The sequence below is a fragment of the Bactrocera neohumeralis genome, chromosome 2 (assembly GCF_024586455.1).
Source record: "Bactrocera neohumeralis isolate Rockhampton chromosome 2, APGP_CSIRO_Bneo_wtdbg2-racon-allhic-juicebox.fasta_v2, whole genome shotgun sequence".
Lineage (NCBI taxonomy): Eukaryota > Metazoa > Arthropoda > Insecta > Diptera > Tephritidae > Bactrocera > Bactrocera neohumeralis.
The window spans coordinates 61,236,448-61,259,053 of NC_065919.1; the positions used below are offsets into that span (position 1 = coordinate 61,236,448).

At 35.2% G+C, this 22,606-nt stretch overlaps 1 long non-coding RNA gene across 1 annotated transcript in view; it reads right to left on the bottom strand.

The window, feature by feature from the left end:
• LOC126767080 (uncharacterized) overlaps nucleotides 1-19,060 on the bottom strand; it is a 105,633-nt gene extending 86,573 nt beyond the window's left edge. The window contains exons 1-2 of the long non-coding RNA XR_007669013.1: nucleotides 18,957-19,060; nucleotides 15,937-16,556 (exon numbers count right to left, since the gene is read on the bottom strand). This is a non-coding gene — a long non-coding RNA (uncharacterized LOC126767080). The remainder of the gene's footprint in view (nucleotides 1-15,936; nucleotides 16,557-18,956) is intronic.
• Nucleotides 19,061-22,606: the final 3,546 nt, after the last annotated feature.

The following is a 22,606-nucleotide window of genomic DNA, read 5'->3' on the forward strand; positions in this document are numbered from 1 at the left end:
CACATATTCCACAGGAAGCAAGCTTCACTTATGTTGGTCTAGCCGAAGAAATTCTTTGTTGACGTTAAATATTTTTTTGAGATTTTGGGTTTCCGTTAAGCCCAAAAGTATATATTATACTTGCATCTGGCGACTGTGAATTGTAATAATATGGTCTTCTCGTTTCTATTGAGTACAGAGTTTGCTCTTAAATATGTTTCGAATCATTGTTGTTTTGCAGTAGCCAATTATGGGGTCTCAATAATAACTAACTGTAAATATTACTTTACACAAATCACGGCAAATGTTTTCTAAATAAAGTTCTTCTTGTGATTTTATGATAATTCGTTGAAAGAGCTTCTAAAAAACCTTTCTTATACTTATTTCTTATATACATAAATTTGCTTTTAGGTGCCATATATCTTTCGTTACTCTTTGCCGGTCTTACGTTTGTGTTAATGTATGGCCACTTGGCCATGTAAGCCATATTCAACAACAAGTGATACGCCCGCAGCCTTTTTTGGACATGAGCAGAAGCTTCAAAATACGTAAACCTCAAGCTGTCAATGACAATAACAATAGATGGTATATGCTGTGCGACTGCCGCCGAAGCAAAGAAAAACATTATTTCACCACTCGCAGATTCATTACAATCTCCCGCTGTCCGTGCGAACTTTTGTCCAACACACACACATTTGCATAAATGCGCACTCACATTTTGTTACAAATGCCACCAACATGTTGCAGAGTTTTATTTGTATATTTTTTATACAAAGTTTTCTCAACTAACCCTAAAAGTTTTTTGATTGCTACTTCGCGTTTTTGCGCTCTAACTATTAGTTTCAGTTTGTGTTGCAGCCACAAGGCTGTAATTAATTTTTTCGAGCTGATTGCAAACACTTCATTTCTGCAGATTTTTTTACTTAAATTCCTTTGCGTTTACACATATTCGTCGATACTAGTGTTATCATACAGTGACTCAATGACATTGATAATGCGGTATGGCATTCCCTTATCAGAATTTAATGAACGAATAGTGAGGTCAAGGCTAGTATTGCTGCCCCGTTCTGGGTGGACATTCACTTTTTTAAAACAAGACAGTCACTTCTCCGAAACAAGATAATGCAATTACCGAAAGTTTGCTTCAATATTTGCTTTAATAGTTTTATTACCTGTATGGCATGTGGCATTGTCTTGTTGCAACCAAAGGAAATCCACATCGGCATCCTCTAATGCAGTCATGACAATATAATTAAACAAGGTTCTATTAGAGTCCCTATTGACTGTAACCTTAATGTCACGCTTCTTTTTTGAAGTAATATGGATCAATAATTCCCACCGCCCATTGAACACACCAAAAAGTGACTATTTGCGAATGAAACGGGATCTCAACAATTTCTTGAAGATTATAATCACTCCAAACATGACAATTTTGTTCTTTAATACACTTATTCAACCAAAAGTCAGCTTCACAGCTAAACAGTATTTTCTTGTAAAAATCAGGATCGGCGACAGTTTCGTTTTAGACCCGATATGCAACCGTTATTCCGGAGTTCGAAGAAAAAGCCGAATAGTACCAACAATTTTTCGAAAATATCGGTCCCATCAGTATATCGCTTTCGATAACATCTTTACTTACTCTTCAGCTTGATTTTCATTAAATGGAGCCTTGTTCGTTTATTTTCAAAAACTACATCATGAAATTGCAATATTTTTGAGCACTCATCAGATGTACATATGTATGTATGTCCTCCAGCAGTACTGGAAAATATCGCATTTCTCTTATACAGAATTTGCATGTGAATTGCTTTGATGGTGTACAAATCGTGTGTACAGTTATATTTTTAATTTCTATCTCTGAATTTTAAGCCCTTTCCAATTGATTTTTTCACAGTTCTGTTTTTCTTGTCTAACCTTTGTCTGTGAGATTTTAGAATTTACGTGCTTTTGTTATTGCATCAGCAACGTTTTCATGCGTTCAGGTCAAAGTCAGTGTAAGAGCGCCTGATATGAGTTTTGGTGAAATTATTTTCTAATTCAATTTGAAAAGTTTTATTGGAATTTTTTTCTCAGCTATTAAATTTCTCTGTTAGTAAATTTGTGTATACAACAGTGCTTCATTCAAGTCCAAGCGGGATCCTGAATTATTTTTGGTGGAAGGAGCAGTCCTACGGCCTAACCTAACAAGTGGGCTCATTTTAAGTAAGTTTTCTTGAATATCATCAGGTAATAAGCAAAACGGTATTTAAAAGACTTTCAATGGTACTTAAACATCATCGACAATATAGGCCAACTTTATGTGTTGTAAAATGCTCTAGAAGACTTGAATCACAAACTAATAAATTAATTATTTTTTTTTTGTTTTTAAGAATTGTGTAGTGGGACCAAAAGCTGCTCAATATGCAGCTCAAATCATATAGTTGTTTAACAAAAAGTGTCAGAGTACTAAGCTTGATGCGAAGTTAAATTGCATTTTTATCTCAGAGGCATTTACTTTCAAGCCACTAAAAACATCAAGGAGAAGCCCGGTGGGATGGGAGCGATTTAAATTTTGGAGCAACGGAATTCTTAACAGTTGTTGTCAGCAAATCGCTAAACAAATACTTGACAGCTTAAAGGAGCCCATTGTAAAATTTTTACGGACTCACAGTTTTCTCCCTACTAAGCGTATCCAACATCTTAAGGAGGAAGGCTGCCTATGGATTCTACGCTTCCAAAGTTGGAAGTTCCAATAAAAACCACCAACATTACATTAAAGTGCTCAGAGTGCGAAAACTCAATCTATCAGATTTGCTACTAACATAGGTTAGTTAAACTATAATATATTATCAAGGTAAGCAAATAAAAATTATAGTATGGCGAGAAGCCCTGCAAATTCACATAATATATTTAAAAATTTAGTGCTTACATTTAATGCTACATTTGAATACTGTCACCGCTATTATATCATCATTGGATCAACACAGCCTTCGTCATTTTCAATTGGTCAGCTGTTATTAAAATACTAGGATGAACATATAAACAACCTTAAACAACCCAATAATATTCAACAAAACGGTGTTTAAATTGGCGCCTCTCAAAGGGGTTTGTTCATTAAAGGGGGTTTCCAATTACTCAAGTTGGGAGCCGAAATAAAACTCATTTAAGTAAATAATTTTAATTACTTCACAAATTTTTTCAACTTAATTAGGTGACAATAATAAACATCTACACATACATACATACATATATTTTGGGAAAACACTCAGCTTAATTTGCCTAATTTAAACACGACCAAAACATCTGTAAACAAAAACTTGTGTCAATTATGTAAACCACCACCTTTTGTCAGAATCTAAATAGGTACATTGGAATAAGGTCGTCTCAATCCAATGTACAAACTTTACCCTTGGAAGTGACGCATATAAAAATATAAATTTGTACACCTATAAAATTGCATATTTAGTTAGCTGTTGAAGGGAGATGCATAATTTATATGTTATATAAAATATATTGTATGTACGTATAAAAGTGTCTATATGGCATAAGCCAAGCATACCACGCAACCATATATATACTTATCTCACTCAATTTCAATTGACAATTACAACTTCCTCTGTTTTCTACTCATCTACCAACCTGTCTCCACTAAGCCGTCATACTAAGCCGTCACATTTACTATATTTTGTCAGTTTGTCTATTTCCTGGAAGACAAAGCAGGTGTAAAACAAAACACACAAAAACCGGAAAAGATAAGAGTAAATTTAAAAACAAGAATAAACGTTAACTTCACAGGTGCATTTCTGTTAGTAACTATGTGTTCAGTTTGTATGGAAGTATTGAACTATAGTTAACCGATCGGTAACAATTTCTTCGGAGATTACATTGTTGCCTTAAATATATCTTGTATAAGCTATTTCCGATGTTCAGTTTTTAAGAATATGGCAAAGCTAATGCTATAGTTAACCGATCTCAACAATTTCTTCGGAGATTACATTGTTGCCTTAGAAAATAATATATACCAAATTTCGTGAATATATCTTGTCAAATGTGAAAGTTGTCCATACAAGAACTTGATTCCGATCGTTCAGTTTGTATGGCAGCTATATGCTATAATTAACCGATCTGAACAATTTCTTCGGAGATTACATTGTTGCTTTAGAAAATAATATATACCAAATTTCGTGAATATATCTTGTCAAATGTGAAAGTTGTCCATACAAGAACTTGATTCCGATCGTTCAGTTTGTATGGCAGCTAATACTGTTAACCGTCTGTTACCCTATAGCTTGTCAAATATGAAAGTTGTCCATCAAGAACTTGATTCCGATCGTTCAGTTTGTATGGCAGCTATATGCTATAGTTAACCGATCTGAACAATTTTTTTCGGAGATTACATTGTTGCCTTAGAAAATAATATATACCAAATTTCGTGAATATATCTTGTCAAATGTGAAAGTTTTCCATACAAGAACTTGATTCCGATCGTTCAGTTTGTATGGCAGCTTTATGTTATAGTGGTCCGATATCGGCCGTTCCGACAAATGCGCAGCTTCTTGAAGAGAAAATGACGTTTGCAAAATTTCAAAACGATATCTGAAAAACTGAGAGACTAGTTCGTATATATACAGACAGACGGACAGACGGACAGACAGACAGACGGACATGGGTAAATCGACTCAACATACTCTTCATTTATATATATACTTTAAACGATTCCTTCTGGTGTTACAAACTTCCTGACAAAACTTAATATACCCTGTTCAGGGTAAATAAAATGCCATAAGCTTAAGCGCCTTTGCTCATTTTAGTTTGAGTTGAGCAGGAGTAAAGTTGGATGTTAACTGGCAACTGGTGATGAGTTTGTGCATTCGTTTGCTGTTTGTGGCTTCCTCCGACAACTTTTTTACTTTTTGATTAAAGTTGAAATATTTCTTTTGCGTTGAAGTTTTCTTTCTTATATTTATAAAATTTATATTATTTTACTTATAAATTCTTTTTTTGTTTAATTTATAAAAAATATAAATTTTTTGAACAAAAGTTTTTCTTTGGAATTTTCCGCTTTCATTTTCATTTAAAAATTAGGGTTCCATTAATTTTAATGGCCTTTTTACCCAGCTTTTAACTTTAACAGCATGATTTAATTAAACAGCTAATTGCTGTTTAAAATACAGATGTTGTCCAATTACGGTTTTTTGTGCTTAATTTAGTTAGGGAACCTTTCCACTGCCTCATAAGGGTCATATTGGCGTTATTCTTTCCTTATTCGATTTGTTCTTTCCCTGTTATTCTGTTGCATCTTTTTGCTTTCGTTTACATAAAATATGAACCACGTGCTTATATTGGCCAGAGAAGGCTTCAAAAAGCAATTGGGTTAAAAGAGAGTTGGCTTATGATTTCCACAATAAAGAATTTTTTCGTTAAAATGTTGTGCTTATGGTAGCTTTATTACTACAAAGTCACTAAAAATGGTGGTATAGTTTATTATTATCTACCTATTCGATAGAGTAGGTTTTGGGTAACGTAAACCAGTTAGAGAGAAGGATCATACAAAACTTGCCTAATATGAGACAATCACCACTGTAAACGACAGTTTGATTTCACGCAGTTTTAGGCCAAAATATATCGTTCCCAAAGTAGACAAATCGAAATTCGTAAAATCACTGCTTTGGTATGAAAGTGATGGCAGAAGAACCAAAAAAAAAAATTATGAATATCATAAAAACAATGCTTCAGAACAAACACATAACCTACGGTTACTACTTAGTAACCTTATTTAACATTTTTGGATGCTTGTGACTTTTTCTACTTTCAAATATGATCGTGTATTCGTGCCAGCAGGTTTCCAACCAATATGAAGAGCGCTTGTGGGATTAAATTAGTAATTGATGGCTGGGCAATTTGTGAATATATTGAATTGGTGTAGAAGGTTCACAAGGATTATCAAGCCTATTGATTGATGCCAATCAAATTTCATTTACTACTATAGGATCTGTATGATTTGTAGAAATAAGAATACCTTACAATAAAACAGATCAAGGTTAAATCGATTGTAAAAGAAATTGAAATTAGTTTTTGAAAAATATGGCCCGATCTTCATTTTTTATTAGGAATGTAGATACTAATTTGCCAATTCACGATATTAATTTTAAACTATTAGGAACTATTTAAGACAATGAATATTGAACAAAGAAAACATATTATGAGAAATCTGCAAGTCTACTGCTGATAATAAACTGTTGAGAACTAAAGCAAGCACGAATAATGGATGGTGCAAAACTGACTACATGCTTATGTTTTTGTTTTTGTTTTTGGTTATTGGAAATTTTTTTTCATTTACTTCATGTTTGGTTTTATGAGCGCTCAAACACGAAAATGTTGAAATGTGGAATCACTTTTTACTGAATTTTTATGCTCAAATAATTGACAAACGACCGCCCTGGCAATTTTTAATCCACGATTTTATTGAAGTTTGTTTACTAGTAGTAGAATAGTAGCCATAAAAAATTATTTTGATTTTGTCACGTTCATATGGCTGTTTAATAGTAAAACTTTAACGATTAGTAACGGAAAGGGGGAAACATCGACTAGTGAGATCACTGTAGCGTCTTATCCTAGCATTTTTGAGGCTTAAATTGACATTTGATGACTTCGACATTCTCGCTGACAACGTGCACTTTCCCTCCATTGAGAAAAGATCGCCAAATAATTTAACTAATATCCTATCAATTAAGGTTTAAAAATAGTTCGCATACTACTTCCGTATAGCAACATAAAAATCTAATTGAATTCTTTATGCCTTGAAGCAGCCATTTACAGTGCATCGATTTACCTCCCGAACAATGGAGGAATTCTAAAATTTTTTATCAACAAAACATGCAAATACATACAAGTAAGTATATTTGAAAATATACTTGCGGTTAAAGATATCATTTATCAACTATTTGTTCACAAAATGAAGCAGTAAAATTTGGAATTACAAAGAAAAATATCTGTGCTCACGAATGGTAAGGAAATGATTAAGGATTTTCACAATGTTTTTTTTTGTAGTAGTTGTAAAGTCTATTAGACGCCAGAGATTTTCTTTAATGTTTTATGTATTTTTATATTTTTTCCTTCTTTCCTTTTTTCTGTACCTCTGATATGCGTCGCAATCCTTTAAAGGTGCCTATCTGCTGCTACTGATTTCCGTTACATTTTTCAAAAATTCAGCAGCATTAGGTGACTTTATTAGGCAACACCAGCTATACTAGAATTTTTTGATTTTTTCTTGTTGCCGTTTTTGGCTATATTTCTTTCCCTGGCTTTTTATTTCTTTTATCCATTTTCGACTTTTTCGCTTTCACACTTCGAGTATCATTTTAATCCGGCATATTCCCCTTTCGCCGATTTCAGAAATTTCTGTTCCTCCTTAAGTTTTCATCTATCCTTCGATTTGTGTCTTGCTGCTACCCCCTTTTCAGCATTGCTCGTACATATTTATTGTAAATTGAAGTGAAAGGCAAATTGACTATAAAAATGTTGATTACTCGGCGGAGATATTTATCAATGAAAATGACTGCAGCATTTAACACACCGTCCACTATAACGGCTCCTTCGACACCGTGGTTGCTAATACTTCATTACGATCAATGCCATTGGTGATGATATTAAGGCAAATACACGCAACTCCGACAAACTTTATCTGTAACCAAACGAATGCCTCGCTCGTGTCATAAACGCCACAGCTGGAAGTGTTGTTGCACACATGCATATACATTTGTGTATGACACGCCATCAGCGACGTTTGTTTATGGTAGGTTGCATCCCACAGCTGCCGGAAGGGCACAACACGCAGTCAATGCCGGCAGGCAACGGATGTGCCACACACCATATGGCTGCCGGTGCTGAAAATGTTTGTGGCGCAATTCAGGCAGCGATTGTGCGTTACACAGGCATTTGCACCCAGCATTGAGTCCTGTGCTCCCCGAAAGAAGTTGGCCTGAGTACAGAGGGCGGTTAGCGATTTCTTGTTGAATATTTACACGCAACATTGGAGAAAACAGTGAACGAGATATGGCACATAGCGCAAATACTTAAGAAGATTGGATTTTAGGTTGTCTGCATGCGATTCGTAATGTCTTCGGGTGGCAAACAGATGAGTAAAGGCTGCGTTTAGTTGAAGTCGTCTGCTTGGTTGCCTAATGGGTTAGTGGAATAGCCGATGTAAATGTAGGCTGGCTAAACAATCAAGCTGAAAGCTAAATTGCTTTATTGCTACTGCTAGAATATGATGACTGCTTAGGGCTTGGCACTTCTAGATCAACGCATTGCGGCCATGGGCGTGCCTGTTCGCGGCGTAAGAGCCTGCGCTTTCCACAGCGCGCGTGAGTGGGCTTAATATTTTATGAAATGTTTCAACACGACAGCACTAAAGGTATATATTTATGTATCACTTGCAACCGAAAATACAAAAAGACTAAAAAGAACGGATACTTTGGTGAATAACTTAGTATAAGAAAAAAGTGAGGAAAATCTATATTCGAAGGATCACAAAAAGTAAGGAGCTTTTGTATAATTATGGCTTTCGTTTTTGTGCTTTTGACCGACCGTCTTTTGAAAGCTTAAATTGATGTATGAAATAGTCTGTGTGTGTGTCACTTAACAAACAAGAGGCATACATCTTTTATTAATATGTTCAAATTCAAGAAGAAAATAGCGCTCATCAATATATCCAGCTCGCCTCATATTTTCATTATTATATTCACAATCATAGGAAATTACACTTCTTTCTTATATTCTTCAAAATTTCTGAAGAAATTTGTCATGACAGTGCGCTGTTATAAAACGGGAAAATATCACTTTACGGCCATACACATCCCTTTCCTCCATTATATATTGCTTCCTCTGTGGTATGGTCTCACCCGTACTTTAATTTAATAGGCTGCAAAAGCAGCGTGCTCTTCTTTATCAGGCTTAAAAGTTTATTGCTTTATTTGCACATTTGCTTTTGCCGCAGCCTTCGCCGCTGCGTTCTCCTGACAATATCGGCTATCGCCTGTTTTTGATCATTATTGAAGCGAAACCAAACAGAAGCAAAAGAAATTGATATAGTACAAGCATCAAAACATTACTTGTAAGCATTTAGTGCAAATATTTATAGCGAATCTCTCACATTTTTTTCTCTAAAGCTTACACTCGTGTAATACTACAATATCATTCTGACGATGTTACCTATATCGAGCCGAAGCTTCTGTTTGGTTAGGCAGTTTTGTAGCCCATAAGAGAATGAAGTGCAATGATTGCGAATAAAATACTGACTATATGTTTTTGTATGCATATTTTTGTTGTTGCTATATTTTCTTGACAGTAGTGTAATTGCGTGTTGTCATCGTGGCTTTGCCATTATTTGGCAGTTTTGAGTAAAGCTCTTTATCCGAGTGCTTATAATGTCAGGTCTGTATATATATGTTGTTACAAACATTTTCTTATTTTGAGTTTTTTAGCACCTTTATGATCATGAATACATTTTTTTAAATACCAAATCAAGGATATTCAAGTGAAACTATTACGATTATATAGAGAAACTAAAAATTTGTTCATCTTTTTTAATAATTTTTAAACAATTTAGAAGGGAATTACCTACTTTATACACATTTTTGAAATTATTCCTTAGCTATTGAGTTTTTTTTTCCTAGATCTGAGTAAGGATGAAATGCAAAAAATTAGTAGTTTGTATTACTTGAAAGGATGACTTGCGGAGACATTGCCTTATTTTCCCAAAAAGATCGAAATTAAAAATGAAGTCTTGTATTCTAGTAGTTTTGTAAAATTTTGTTTTGTTTCTATTATTTGTTTTATGTTCACATAATTACAATTATAAGACGAACATCATGGCGTATGAGTAACATAAAATCCGTCTATGCTACAGTAGTATCTACATAACTTGAGCGGACATGATTTTTTCAGCCAAAGAACGTTACCTAAAGTTGTTTGCGAAATAACAAAAACAACAAAAAGAGCAACACAGCCTTATAATTTACTCATTATGTATAACGTACTCCGACATGTCCATCTTGTTTAACACTTGAAATGAAACTATTTTCTTTTTACGACCGTATTCATATCTACTTGTTCACATTAAATAGTTGGCATTTGTTGGAACCACTTTTCACAACAGTTTGACTACAATAAACTTTATGTTGACGTGCTGACATTTTAGAATGAACTGTAATTCCGCTCCAAATGCTGACAACACACCAGTATTATGGTGGTAATAATTGTTTGTAACAACTTTTCAGTTGTCCACAAATGCAACATCTCGAGCAGCGCCCGAAAATTTACTGCAATATGTGTACCTACACATATTGACTTGAACTATTCCAGTGTGTTCGGTTTGCAAAAACACTAGCGCTAATGTAAATACCCTTAAGTAGTTGCGCAATGACCATAACTTCATTAAGTGCAAAAAGTTTCATTTTGTTTACGGTGTGTTCTTTTACATAATTCCACAATGGAGCAGGAATATACAAATCCATTAGCCGTTGAAATGAGACTTAAAGCATTTATAGGCCTTCAAAAAAAAATACAACGAGCTGGAGAATCCCTTTAATTCAGTTAATGGCTAACAATATTTTTTGTCCGATCTAGAGCAATAATATTCTTAAGAAAACAAACAAGAAACATGTGTATCAAATTTTTAATGTTATCTAAAATTTTTCCCAATTTATTGCTTGCATGGACTAACAAAGAGTCTTGACTAGACTAGAAGTCAGGTCGTTTCGTCATTCCGATCATTTGTACAAATATAATCTTATTTCTATCTCAATTAGCTGTAGGTGTTATTACCGTTAGGAGAACAAAACTATTATACTAAGCTGGAACTTAGTGGGCGAGTAGATAAATATTCAAATTTGTTCAGCCTTCGTTATGATCATACCCGTTTACTACAAAATTGTTAAAATTTAGACGGTATCTTTTAATTTACTATGGAAATATTTTTTTTTTTTTAATTTTTCGACCATAAATTAGGAATTTGAACATAGTTAGTAATATTTAAATTATCCTATTAAAATATTTAATGGGAAATAAACAAAAAAAAAATCGATTCTGCTTCCAGAAGCACTTAGAAAATATTGATTTATAAAATACTATTCAAAATATAACTGGAATTACGAATCTGATGACTTCATATACATATAAAGCTGTCTTTAGTAATTTCTTGAATAAGCTTTATTTATAGTAAACTCTGCTTTACGGGCTGATAAACCGTTAAAATACCGAAAAAACGAATTTTCCAGAATCTTCTCTGAGAAAACACTTAAATTTATTGATTCAATAATTCGTGCACATATTATGGTATCTTTTAACTGTATTTTAGGACTTAGTACTAATAAACAAAATTTATTTGGAAAGGATTATAGCTAATCACCGAGAGCTCCTCTCAAAAAAGACGTTTTGCGGTTAGGAAAGCAAACTAAAAAAAACATTTTTTTTTTAATTCTAATTGTATATAATTCCTAAACAACAGTTAGATTTCCGCAGTAATTTGTTTACTGTACTGTTTTATAGCTGTATGTGCGTTTGTAGGTATGTATGGAACCAGCAGCATTTTGTAAATACTCACAAATGCCAAATGTGCTACAAATTCATACCCAATAATCGATTAACTAACAGTTCCTCCTTTAACATAACCTTCAAGACCTCACCGCACGATTTCTCCTTGCAATACTTGTATTTACCAATTCATTGCCATTATAACAGCATGTATGAATGTTAGTGTGTAAGTATATGGACATCTAATAGCCACCCCATTCGCCTTGAATGTTTTTTAATACAAAATGACAATATTATCGTGCGAAAGTGCCAAAGTGAACAAAGGAAATTAATCATAGAAGTTACCACTTAATTGGTGGCACAGTCTTTGTTGCTATTTCATGGACAAAACAAAGCCTTTTATATATGTATTTGTATCTGTGTATGTTTTTGTTGCTGGTTATTTGGTACATAATTTCTTTTTCCTTTTTTCGGCGTTTCGCTATACGAGAAACTCTTATTTTGCATTTATTTTGTGGCTTTATATATTTTCTTTTCCCTCTCTCTCTTCGACCGTTTTCCTAAATTTGCATGCCTGAAATGACAATCGCGAAGCGTTTCAATAGAAGGCACACCGCCACGCTTGTTTACAATACGTTGCGTATACACCATGGCAAACCTCCATAGGCAACTGGGCTATTTTGTGCTGTTCGTCAGCACTATGTGTGATCAAATAAATCAAGGCGATTGAAAATTAAAGCATTCATCACAAGCTGCGGCCAGACGTTACACGGCGTAAGCTGCTCGACCGTGAATAGAGTTTGTGTGGCTTTGATGGAAGAGCAAAAAGTAGGCTGCTATACTCGTAAACAAGTATGTATTCTTATCAATTTTATTTCGCATCAAATTTATTCATTATTTCTTCCACGAATTTCCACGTTCATGGACTAAAATTAGCTGTGTCCATTAGAGTGATTCAAAAAAAAAAAAATTTTCCGTTTGGTACTCGGAAAAATAGGTTCCTAGACACCCATAATAATTTTTTTTCATTGAGTTATAAAATTCATAAGAAATAAAAAATTTTCCCAAAAATAATCAAACTTTAACTTTTAGTTTCTTTTAAACGTTTGGGTTTACTTAGTAGACCTTTTTTGTAGAGCATTCAATTTCCTACAAAATCTAAGGAACAATATATTTTTTTAAGTAGTTGGAAGCGAGATATAAATTTTTCTATCTGATAATAAGAAAAAATAGAAAACTGTATGTAGGAGGACCTTCCCGTTACAATTAAAAACTCATGTTTGGAGAGGCTTTCTTAGAGGTGTCTAGGAAACTATTTTTCCGAGCACCAAACGAAAAAAAAAAAGAAAATTTTTTTTTTGAATCACTTAGTGTCCATGCCGTGCAAAACGGATCATAAGTCAATTGTTGCTTGGCTGACGAAAATTAAATATGAGTTTAATGAGCTGCGAGGCAACTAAGGATCTTGTTTTCTCACGTACACAAACGCACAGCCGTGTGTATGTTTGTACAAGTATTGATTCTCGCTTGCCTGGCCGGTAAGCATCTGTTTGCCAACATAAATGCAGAGACAGCAAAATGTTTGCACTGGCAGATGCGAATGCGTATGTTATTTTAGAGGCTGAAATTTTTTTTGCATTAAAAATTTGACACAAAAAATTTTGAATTTTATATTAAGCGAAAGATTTTTAGACACCTAGTAGAATGGGAATGCTATTATATAAGGGAATTTGGTAGCAAATTTGTATGCAACGGCACGAGGGAAGTACCTTCAGATAAGTAAGACCTGTTAATTATATGTGGTCTATGGCGAAGTATAACCTGATTTTATTCATTCCAAGCAAAAATATGCACCGTTATAAGAAAAACATGCTTTCTCGATTTTATTAGGATAACTCACATATTGGCAGATGTATGCGGTATAAAGTCACCCAGAAGTTCGAAAATCCTTATAATATGTATATGGAGATAAAGGAAGTATTGACCCCAATCAACCCATTTGTAACACGCAGACACACTATTGTCAGGAAAAGATTATGCCTGAATTTCATCCGACACATTGACCAATATTTTCGGTAAAAGGTCAATAATAGGTACTGGGGTATTAATATTCGGTACCTGAGGGCTTATACAGTTTTTGTTGAAGTTGGACAATTGGCATACTCCAAAGGCAAAAGTGTTCGGTTAAACACGCTAAGTGCGTTCCAACTAGTTACTTAAGTTTTATTAACATTTTTTTTTAATACTTCTTTTTTTCTTTCTGTTTGTATTGGACTACCCTAGAATGCAATTAATATCTACAGAAGAGCATATGTCATATAATATTGCACACTTTTTATATGCTGAGTAGACAAGCGTTGCACAATACCGAAATCTGAAAATGATTTTTTCAATTTCCTCTTTCTGCTTCGCCTTGTTTTGCGCATATGTGCGCCCAAACGGTCTAATCGATGTCTGTGTTTTTCCGGTTTACTAAGTCGCAAGACAACAACAATGAAACGAAATGGATGAACAAGCTTAGCAAGCATATATCCATTTGTAAACATACATATAACTATATACAACACATTGTACTTCTATATATAATATAACAAGAACTTCTATATACCATATACGCAAATTTTCGTTTTTGTTCACTTTCATTTATGCCCACTTTTACCTCTTTGGGTAACACATACAAATCGGTTAAAGTTTGCAAGTTTACCTTTAGCATACGTCACCAATACAAGGTCACCAGATTTCACAGCATTTAAGTGGAGGCTAGTTAGGGCATTAGCGAAGGTCCGCTTATCATTCTGCATAATTTAACCATAAAGACATATTGTCTCATAAAGAAATCTTTACATTCACGTCTTATCCATATAGTTTCTCTATGCAAATTTTTGTTGCTTTTGTTTGGTCACTATTTCAAGTGAAAACCTTGTGATGGAAGCATATTCAGCCTGGCGAAATGTTAGAAAAATTTAGTGCCCAGCGAGAGTGAAATCTGTGGTCTCCGCCCTTCTCTTGCGAACTTCTTCTGGTCTTTAATTAAACAAATAATATTATGCCATTTATAATTTGAATAAAATGTTGGTATTGCTTGAACCGTTTCACGAAATAAACGATTGTTAGAAACAGAGATCATACGCGTCGATTTCATCAAATTTCGGCAAAAAATCTGTTTGCTAATGACTGTAACGACATTTCCTGCCATATTTCGAAAGAAGTAAGATCCGGTAATGCCACCATACCACAATCGGCACCAAACGGTAAACTTTTGTAGATGCAGTTATGTCACAAATGTTGACACAAATCCGTAAACAAACTTGGCCGCCAGGAGCTGACGCCAACCCCATTGGGAGACGCTGATTTAATGGGAGAGTATCCATATTTTCCCTTTCGACGACTTATAAACTTTTTCAGCTCTTCTTAAGTCATATAAATGTTAGACATGAATAAAGCTTGTAAATGCACATTTATATACTTGTACTACTTCCAATACTATAATGCTATGAAATTAAAAAAAGGGCTTAGCTTGCCATGGCTTTTAAAATATGCCACAGTGCGAACATGGCTGAAATTATAGTCCGATTACGCGCCATTTGTAGACGACCACTCCCCCTTCGCTTATAGCACAATATCAGACTCCATTTCCATTTTATGACAGAATAAAATTCTGCTTTAATAATTCCTTTAAAATTATTATTAAGGTGGCATAAGACCATAATTTTGCCCAAATCCAGCCATAACTATTCAAGCCCCTAGGTACCGAATACATGTACCCCGGTATATATAGTTGAATTTTGACCGAAAATATCGGACATTTTATGGGATATACCATATAATTGAAATTCAGAGAGAATTATTTCCTGACAATGGTAGCTTTGTGTATCAAAAATGGGTTGAATCCTTCCTTACTTGTTTTTTAACATTACATTTTACTGATGTTTTGTACTTTTTTTGCCATACTTGCCTCTTGGTTACCTATTTTTATATGAGCAAATTATTTGGACTTTCTACACACAAATAAAAGCCTTAATCTTAATCCGATTATGAATGTAAACAAAATTGTTTACTTAGTTACCACTCGATAACAATCTGTATAGTTTTATATACATATAGCATTATGAAATTTTTATTTAATGTTTGTTTAATTTGTTTTATATGGAATTTTCTCCAACAGACTTTTGCCACATCTGTTATGCCTGCAAGTCATATGTATGCTTAATCCTACTAACTAAATTAAACGGTAATTGGTGCAGTGGTAGTGAAAGGAGCATTTTACATTTGCCACTTCATCATTTGACTCTGCTTATGAGCCCTACTACCCACGCTCACGCCGATCTCATTCTATTTACATTCCATTTCCTATTAGCAATCAATTAGCGATAATCGTCTACTTCCGCAGCAATGAAATTGCCAACAGCGGATGCAGCTACTTTATAGACTTCATTCACTTACCCGAGTAACAAACTGGAGGATGTTGCTTCGAAAGTCAGTTGCAAAAACTGAGCTAGAAGGATTGTTATTGTATTATTTTTTTATTACTTTTTTATTTACTTTTTCATCCGTTTTTCTCACGAGCATTGAGCTTTCAAATGATTTTCGCATCCGTTTTCAAGCTTGTTGTTGTTGTGCACTGTGTTATTGGATATATTTGTCTAGCTCATTTATTGACGTGCTCGCAAATCAGCTGCTTACTGAGAAATCGGATTCAATATCCGCGCGAGAGCCACATATATACACACACTTTCACGAACGCGCAAACATAGACAAGCCAAAGCAACAGTACTTATGTCAGCTGTTGTTTGATGTTATTTTTGCAGCTGTGTGCAGTCGCTCTGTTGCAGACACGTGTTTGCCGCCACGCCGCGCTGATTGCCACCGCCACACAGCCGTTGCACCGAGTCACGAAGCGAGCACAGCATTCACACTTCCACAACCGCACTAACACAATTGATGATTTTTTAATGGCGAAAGAATACAATTTTATTTGATTGAAATTCAAATTGGAAATGAATTGCAGTCGATTTATTTGTAAATGAATTTGAATTAATAAAAACAGATCACGGTCTGAGTATCTGGAATATTTATAAAACAGACTTTCTTTATTTTAAAACGTGTTTTAACTGTTATGAAATGTCGTTAATGTGATTAAGTAAACAATAAGCGGACGGTTAACACACTACATCAAACAAACAAAATTAAATAATTTAACTTCAACCCCAAGATGCTGTTTGAATTCAATTAAAAAATAATGGTTATCCTAAAAAAGTAAAAAAATCCGGTTTCATCGAGAGTTAGAGTCATTATTATCGCGGAAATAATATTTTAAAATGTGATATCGCTCATCCATATACGTACCACTACCAACTGTAAGGAAAACTTTTGTACTGTACTATGGGCAACAAATAGTAAGACTTTTTCATTAAAATTTCGTGCGAAAACTCATTCAACGTAACATTTTTCTTTTCTGGGTTGATATGACAGTCAGTACTGTGTCAAATGTTAATCAAATAAATAATTAGTGTTAATCTTAGCTTATCATTTTCAAGCACATAACGTGCATTGGGTTATTTTTACGATCAGTGAAATTATTCAACAAGGAAGTTCCATTAAATTTTGTACGCCAAATTTCTGATGTCAAATCGTTCAGAATGTTGTGTTGATTGGTACAAATTATTCAAAGAAAGTCGAGAGCACGTTGACGACGAACTCCGTCTACGACGGCCATCACCATCCACCGATGATCAAATAAAGGAATTAGTGCTTGAGTATCGATGATGAACAGACAGAGATCTTACGGGCATCATTGGATTATCAGAAGGATCAGTGAAAACTATTTTGAAAGATCATTTGGCATAAGAAAGGTAAAAGCATAATTGATTTCAAAATCACTAAAGTTTTTCGAAAAACATTGTCGCGTTAACGTCTATGAAACAATGCTTTGCGACTACTAGGATGTTGTCAAACCTATTACTATTGACGATAAATCTTGGATCCATGCTTACTATCCTGAAACAGACGTTCAATCGGCCGTATATCGTGGCAAAGATGAGCCGAAGCCGAAAAAACCACGTCAAAGCAGGTCAACAATCAATATGTATATATTGAGTTGTGGTGCACTTCGAATTCCTTCCTACCGGCCAAACTGTCAACAAGGAATACCATTTGAGTCTTATGAGTGCAGCCAATTGTAAAAAGAGTCCGGAATTCTGGGCCGAAAACTCTTGGCTTTTGCGCCGTTATAATGCACCGTTGCTTACTTCATTTTTCAGATCGAGTTACTATAGCATATAGCTGTCATGCCATCAAGCCGATTAAAATCATGTGCCTGTCAGAAATATTTTGCGAAGTGTATTATCGCTTTAGAGAAATCGAAGTTAGCGCGTTTTCTCACTGTTTTACTGTTTCTAGTCCCCTGCGCGTAGTCTGTGTATTTTTATTTTGAAATAATCTGTAATAGTTTGAAATTTGTATGATCGATTTTTTCAGGTCTTAAAAAATAAATTCACATTTTGGTTCGATATCATAAATAGTTGTTGAGTTATAGTTTTTTAAAATCCAGCCACTTAATTCAAGTGTTCCATCAATTTGTTTTGAAACCCGTTTTTCTAAAAACTATACTTTACAAATTTATTAGAATAATTACTCGAACACAAATGATTCGATCACTGTACAATTATTTTTTAGGTTGTGTATACATATATGCAATTCTTTATAAAATCAGCTCCTAGTTTTTTTGAGCGGTCAAAAATTGAATTTTGGAAGACCAAACACGACCATATTTTTTTGCAAAATTAATTAACTCTCAAAAATCCCGCCATTTTGTTAATGTTTGATTTTTCGCTTTTTTTTCAACCGTATTTAATTTTACGAAGAAGTTGGTTGATTTCTGTTTGTTTTTTCCGCGGCGAAAAATGGAATCACTGGTGCAGTGAAAGATCTTGGGTTTCAAAATGTTCACAATTTGGCAAATAATGATTAATTGCAGTAAATGATATTTAATTAAAAAATATTTTGCTTTCAATTTCTCCGTTTTCTCATTAAAAATTTATAACTAAAAGCTCATGAAAGTTTTTAACTAATAAAAATAAATTATAAACTAGTTTTTAACCAGTTCTGTTTTGGACTACTCGTCAATTAGTATTGTGTTAAAACTATTATTATGGGCTTAAATAATTTTTTAATTTTTTTTTAATTTTTTTTACACTTTTAAAATATTATACATATAAAATTAATAACATTTTCCTCCGGAGTATTTTATTTATATATTTTAATTTAATTTTTGTTTTTATTTCACGTTTTTTAAATAATTATTTTGTTAAATACACATAAGCGTAAATTCCGTTAAAAATGTTTTAAATCACTCTCTTATTAAGAATGCACTAACATCAATGCCGTTACACTAACCGCGCGCACTCCTAAGCGCATTTGCTATTCTATTTTAAGATTTGATTCATTTTAACAACTTCACCTACCATGTAAGTTTCAAAGTTAACCACTGTTGATTTTTTTTGTAAGTGTTTCTTCACCAAAACTAAATCACACCAAAAGCGCTGCAGAAACGGGCACGTGCGTACAGCCCAACGGACGAACGTGGACTGTTCTAGCTGCTAGCGTCTAAAGGACACCTCCGTTGTGGACGCTGAAAGCCCCAACCGCGCGACAGCTGCCAGGGAGGAAGGGATTGTGCGAAATTTGCGCGCAACTGTTGGCTCTTGATTGCTGCTACCGCAGACCAAGGCGCTTTCTTCTGCAATTTTACGCTGTATTTGTGTAATGTTGTGTGCTACTGCTTCTGCTGCTTACCTTTGCGCGTCGCGTGTTTGCTTGCGTCCGTTATATCGTAAATGAATCGTAAACGAGTTCGAAAACGCACTGCGCAAGCGCTCAATTTGCGATTTCGGCAGCCGAGCATCCTGCTATAGGCTTACGTATATGTATGTGTGTCTCCTGTTGCAGGCGGCTTGACGTTCATTTCGAAAACTCTGCCAACAATATCGAGACGCAACAACATGTTGGTATGGGTAATGTTTTGATTGTGTACGCACGTGCTCTGTTGATGGCTATATTATTGTTGTTGTTGTGGTTATTAGAACACGCGCGTGTTGCTGCAAGCAAGAAAGCAGGCTGTGTGTTCTACTTTGCATGTGTGCCTGTGCATCGGCTTATCCTTTCGTGTCCATACACTTACATAGACACATATATGTATATACGCACACGTACACGTAGCTTATGCAAGCGCTAATTGCTGCCCTTTCATTCCTTATGTTCGTTGCTTCTTCTTACTCCTGCGGTGCCGTTAGCGAATTGTGCTATTCGCATGGTGTTGTTATTGTTGTTACGAAGCGTTTGCAAAAACAGCTCATGAAATTGTTGCTGGTGTTTTTGCGCAAGCTTTGGCTGTGCATTTGTTTAGTTGTTTTGCCTCTTTTGTAAATTGCTACAACTTGATTGGGCTGGTTGCGTAAATTCAATTGTTGCGCCCGTCTGTGTGTTGCACCTGCCTGTTGCTCGCCTCGCACCACGGAAATCTGCAAAAACCACTTCGCTGCTGTCGTGTATGCAGACTTGCTTTGCATCGCTTCAGCTAGCCTTCAAACAACGGTGCACTCTTGCTCAGGTGTGCATGTAAATATGTATGTATTTCCTCCATTTTCAAAAAGCTATATGCAACAATTGGCAAATCGATAAGCGTGACAGCACTGTTGCATTGTCAATCAGGTGTGGTGACAATAGTAAAAACAAACGAGATTTGCTTTAGCGTGACACTGACTGGTGGCATATACGATGGTAGCTTGAAAATTCGAGTAGATCCCTTAACGAGTAGAACTAGTCTAGAGCGCTAGGTACGGTCTAATTTTGATCATTTGTTCTAGGAAAAAGAAATCGAACTTCTATCTTTCACTCTTATATTAGAGTGAAATAGGTTAATTGAAAAATTCAGACCTGACACATAGATGGCACTATTCGAATTAAATCATATTGAGTGAAGCAACTTTTACTAATGTGAAAAAATGGATAAGAAGAGTTCCGCGCGTTGATAAAATATGGCTTTTTGAAGTGAAAAACTCGGCTTGATGACAAATTCCCGAACACTGCCACAAGAAAATCAATCACAACGAATTGTTGTGCTAACTTTAGACGTGAACTTTTCAAGAAAATTTTGCGCTGATCTATTGCAACAAAATTATGGTCACAGTACCAAAACACTTTATGATATTATAACTATTATATTTGCTGTTCTATTATATTTTGATTTTTTGGGTTGAATTTCTAAATTTTAAGCCGAAAGCATAAATAATAACTACTTCTGAGTCAACCTTCATAAAGTCCGCACCCTTTTCTATGTCGTTTTTTTCCATTTATAATAGTTTTCGTTTCACACCGGAACCGGAACACCGGTTGCACTTCAGTTAGTGTCGTCTTATTGCTGTGTCTTAATTGCTCTCCATATAGTAGGTTGTCAAATATCTCCCTTCCGCCTTTTTGTCTTCTGAATTTCGCGGCTATGTATAAAGCGCTACAGAGCTCCTACCTGGCAATACTATATATCTTTGGAAGGTCTTGACATAATCTACAAAACGACGCTATGCATGATTAGTTTGGATATTGTGTTCAACAGTTATAGACATGTAAACATGGAGTTCACTAACGCCGAAATTCGCGCTACTTTAAAGTTTTCCTTCGTTAAAGGCAAATTCGCTAGAGAAACGTTCCGAAAAATTAATGGTGTTTTGGGGGATGGTACACTATCATTTCGAACTGCGGAGCAATGATTTCGACGATTCAGAGCGGGTGAAAACGACACCATGCATAAGCTCCCCGGCGGAAGTCCTGTGACGAAAACATAGTGTTAGACCGGCATGTGGCATCTCGTGGCATCGCCCAGAAGATGGGAGTTAGTCACCAAACCATTTTAAACCATCTGCAGAAGGCTGGATACACAAAAAGCTTGATGTGTGGGTGCCGAATGATTTGACGCAAAAAAACCTTCTGAACCGAATCAATGCCTGCGATATGCTGCTGAAACGGAACGAAATCGACCCATTTTTGCAGCGGATGGTGACTGGCGACGAAAAATGGATCACATACGACAATATCAAGCGAAAGCGGTCGTGGTCGAAGGCCGGTGAATCGTCCCAAACAGTGGCCAAGCCGGGATTGACGGCCAGGAAGGTTTTGTTGTGTGTTTGGTGGGATTGGAAGGGAATCATTCACTATGAGCTGCTCCCATATGGCCAGACTCTTAATTCTACCATCTACTGCGAACAACTGGACCGCTTGAAGCGGGCGATCGATCAGAAGCGTCCAGAATTGGCCAAGAGGAAGGGTGTAGTGTTCCACCAGGAGAACGCCAGACCACACACTTCGTTACTGACTCCTCAGAAGCTATGGGAGCTTGGGTGAGAGGTTTTATCGCATCCACCATATGGCCCGGATATAGCGCCAAGTGATTACCATCTGTTTCTGTCCATGGCGAACGCCCTTGTTGGTGTAAAGTTGAACTCAAAGGAGGCTTGTGAAAAGTGGCTGTACGAGTTCTTCGCAAATAAGAAGAGGGGCTTCTACAAGGGGGTAAGGGCGGGAAGTTGCCGTCTAGATGGAAATAGATTATAGAACAAAACGGCGCATATTTGAACTAAATCTAGTCACTGTAACACTTTTTATAAAGCATTCACTAAAGAGCAAAAAAGCGGAAGGGAAAACCAGTTTGTTACTTATTTAATATTTGACCGTATCAAACACTGAGACATAGACCACAAACCACATGTAGCGGTTAATTGCTTGCCATTTCTTGCACATAGCAACAATCACACACACAAAACGTCGGAGGATTCAAATGCTCAAATGCTTGTAATTAAATGATTATTGAGAAATTAAGTAAGAAACTAAAACCGCAAAAGAAGTTTTTACAAGTGTGTGTGTATGTACATAACTACATATGTCTATACATTAAATATTGGAAATTGGTGCACAAATTGGACAAATTTCTTGTAAACAAGAAGTATTTTAAATGAATAATGTCTAATTAAATGCGATACTCAAGAAAATGTTTAATTAACTGTATCCTACATTAAGTGTACTTATATTTCTCTATTAGCACTTAAAGATTCATCACAGTACT